A 4,182-nucleotide genomic window follows, 5' to 3' on the forward strand; every position below is an offset into this window, starting at 1 on the left:
AGAACTGGAATATGAAACAGAAGGCAGCATCAGAGGGAGCCCCAGCGTGGCCATGAGTCAGCAGCTGGCTCAGAAGTTTCCATGAAGGACGGGGCTGTCCTGAGAGGCTGCAGGAGTCTGAGTGGGATTCTGACCCACAAACGCTGGCTGAAGGGCATTCTGAGCGGAGAAAATCCTGGGCAGCCACTGAGCAGGAAACTGCAGGCCGTACTTCGAAAACTATAAATAGCCCTTTGGAGTAAAAACCAGAGAGCCTGTGAAGTTAGAGTCCAGGCCTAAGGAACAGGTAAGGTCAGAACAATAGGTAGCGGGCAGAGAAGGTGTGTGCTGCAAATCTTCCGCAGCTCGACACCAGCTTGGTGCTTGACAATTTCATCAGATGGGACCTCTTGCAGCCACAGACCAAGAAGAGCCTGATCTCAAACCGCTAGCTAGCTCTGCTGCTCTCAGCAGTGCCGGTCTCTCAGACTGCCTATCTCCGACTCGGTTTAGTGACCCAGCCATAACTCACAAGTGGAGGGACGCCAGGAAAAGGGACGGGGACAGAAACAGAAATGTAACCAAAAACTGACCACTACCCCCTTTCCAGGCTTGCCCCTCCATGCAGATGCTGAGAAGCCCAGTTTGTGGGTTCAGGGAACATGCCTATAATACTGGAATAGGGCATGTTTATATAAGGAAGGAAAGGCTGCCCCCCACCCCTGCCCAAACCAGGAAATTTTTTTTTTTTAGATTTTATTTATTTATTTATTTGACAGAGAGAGAGAGAGAGAGAGAGAGAGAGAGATCACCAGTAGGCAGAGAGGCAGGCAGAGAAGGGGGAAACAGGCTCCCCACTGAGCAGAGAGCCCGATGTGGGGCTTGATCCCAGGACCCTGAGATCATGACCTAAGCCGAAGGCAGAGGCTTAACCCACTGAGCCACTCAGGCGCCCCCCCAAACCAGGAAATTCAACAAAGAAGTAACCAAAGAAGTTCTGAGTCTGTTGGATAACAAGAGATCAACCACAAAAGGCAACTATAAATTTGAGTTTTCATAGCATTCATATAATAGGGTTAATATTCCTTTTATTTTCCTGCTTGAATTTCAATTAGTCTCAACCTAATAAAGTCTTTTTATAGCCAACCAGAAACATTTGCAGTAATCAAAGGCTTTAAAAAAAAAAAAATACAGTGCTCCTATGTTGTGGGCATTCAGGGGATCCTTTATAAGCACAGTAAAACCCCCATAATAAGGCACGCATCAAAAATATAATTTTAGGGCGCCTGGGTGGCTCAGTGGGTTAAAGCCTCTGCCTTCGGCTCAGGTCATGATCCCAGGGTCTTGGGATCGAGCCCCACATCGGGCTGTCTGCTCCGCAGGGAGCCTGCTTCCTCTTCTCTCTCTCTCTGCCTGCCTCTCTGCCTACTTGTGATCTCTGTCTGTCAAATAAATAAATAAAATCTTTAAAAAAATATATATATATATGATTTTAGATATAATGCAGAATTGGCAACTGGCTCCCATTCTGGGCCTAGCCTATGTTTGAGAACAGGAAGGGATAAGAGTTGGGGTGGGCGTTAAAGTTCTATGCTAGGGTTGAGGATGGGGATCTTGGCATGGAGACCAAGGTCATGAAGGTGAAGGAAAGGCATGTAATAAACTTGTTGCAGAAAAAGAGAAAAGTGAAGAGTGAGTCACTGCTCTTCAGTATTCTCCAAGGCAAATCTCTGAATCTGGCCAACTAACTGGGACATTTCTGGAATTACTGATGCTCTTCCGCTGCCTCCGGCCTCAGAATTGTCCCAATAATATTTAAATTGGAGCCAACCACCACCACCAGGTGGCACCAAATCACAGCTTTGGCTGAATTTAGACATGGCAGCTGGGTTCCCAGAATTCCTCACCAGCTAGCTCCACACTGGTCATTTTGTTGTTGACCTTACAGAAAACTGTGACCTTACATTTCACATTACTGAATTCTTTGGCTCTTACTTATCCAATTACAATATGGTTTTAGTGAATTAGTTTATGATAACCAAAGATCAAGGCAAGTACTGTCTTAGTGGACTACAGGAAAAGGAGATTAAATTAGACATTGTGCTGATTATTTTATACACATTAGCTGATTTAGTCCCTTCAGCAACTTATACAGTTTAGGTTGAATAAGATGAAACCACCACTTCTATGGGCCAAAAATTGTCAACTATGAACATCTTCACATAGTTTAATCTGATAGTTACCATTAAACTATTCCTTTGGTGCTGGGTTCTACATATACCTCACAAGCTTTAGCTTATTAACTGAATTATTAAGCATTTTGATATATTTATTTCATGGGCTTGATCTTCAATTTCAGAAAGATGTGGCTAAAATCTATTAACTATAACTTGATTTATTCATTTCTCCCAGAAATTTTTTTGTTTCTTTGTATATTTTGATGTTGTATTGTTAGGTGCATACATGTTTGTTTGTTTGTTTTAAATATTTTATTTATTTATTTGACAGACAGAGATCACAAGTAAGCACAGAGGCAGGCAGAGAGAGAGAAGAGGAAGCAGGCTCCCTGCCGATCCCAAAATCCTGGGATCATGACCCGAGCCACAGACAAAGGCTTTAACCCATTGAGGCACCCAGGCATCCCTGCATACATGTTTTTGATGGTTATAGCTTCTTACTCTATTCCTTTAATCAGCATATAATGTCCTTCTTTGTCCCCTATATTTTTTTGCCTTATATTCTATATTGTCAGCTATTAAGATTTTCCCCCTTTTTTTTCTTTTGGTTCATAATTTTTCCCATCTTTTATTTTTAAACTTTTTTTTTTTTAAGATTTTATTTATTTATTTGACAGAGATCACAAGTAGGCAGAGAAGCAGGCAGAGAGAGAGGGGGAAACAGGCTCCCTATTGAGCAGAGAGCCTGATGTGGGGCTCGATCCCAGGATCCTGGGATTATGACCTGAGCCAAAGGCAGAGGCTTTAACCCACTGAGCCATCCAGTTGCCCCTATTTTTAAACTTTTTATGTCTTAAGTTTCTCTCTCTCTCTCTCTCTTTTTTTTTTTTTTAAGATTTTTTATGTATTTATTTGACAGAGAGAGATCACGAGCAGGCAGAGAGGTAGGCAGAGAGAGAGAGAGGAGGAAGCAGGCTCCCTGCTGAGCAGGGAGCCCTATGCAGGACTCGATCCCAGGACCCCGAGATCATGACCTGAGCCGAAGGCAGAGGCTTTAACCCACTGAGCCACCCAGGCATCCCTAAGTTTCTCTTTTAGACAACCTATTATTGGATCTTACTTTTTAACCTAATCAGAGTGTGTGTTGTTTTTTTTTTTTTAAGATTTTTTTTATTTGAGAGAGAAGGAAAAAAAGAGAGCAAGCAAGCACAAGCTTGGGGGGGGGTGCAGGTGGGCAGAGGGGCAGAGAGAGAGGGAGAAAGAATCCCCAAACAGACTCCCTGCTGAATGCAGAACCTGACATGGGGCATAATCCCAGGACCCTGAGATCACAAACTGAGTGGAAATCAAGAGCTGGAGGCCTAACTGACTGAGACACTCAGGTGCCCCCTGAGTCTGTTTTTTTAATTAGTCAATTTAATTTTTAAAAAAATTTTTAATTCATGTAGTTAACATACAGTGTTTGGTCAATTTAATTAACGTATATTTATTATAATGCACTCCAATATAAGTACTTATTTCTGCCATTTTATTCTACATTTTTCATTTACTACACATCTTATATGTCTTTTTTTTTTTTTTTTTTAAGATTTTATTTATTTATTTGACAGAGACAGTGAGAGAGGGAATACAAGCAAGAGGAGTGGGAGAGGGAGAAGCAGGTTTCCCACTGAGCAGGGAGCCCCATACAGGGGTCTCTCCCAGGATCCTGGGATCATGACCTGAGCTGAAGGCAGACACTTAATGACTGAGCCACCTAGGCACCCCACATCTTATACTTCTTTCCCCCTTTCTGTATTTTTTTTAGATGGGGGAAGAGGCAGAGGGAGGCGGAAAGAGAGAAAATTTTCAACAGCTTCTGCGCCCAGCACAGAGTCCAATGTGGGGCTTGATCTCACAACTCTGAGGTCAAGAGTCACATGCTTTTCCAACTGAGCCAGCTAGACACCCGCGATTAGATATTTGTATATACAATTGATCCTTGAACAATGTTGGGGCTAGGGGCACTACCCACCACAGTTGAAAA

Source organism: Lontra canadensis, unplaced genomic scaffold (genome assembly GCF_010015895.1).
Source record: "Lontra canadensis isolate GAN:19392208 unplaced genomic scaffold, GSC_riverotter_1.0 scaffold14, whole genome shotgun sequence".
NCBI lineage: Eukaryota > Metazoa > Chordata > Mammalia > Carnivora > Mustelidae > Lontra > Lontra canadensis.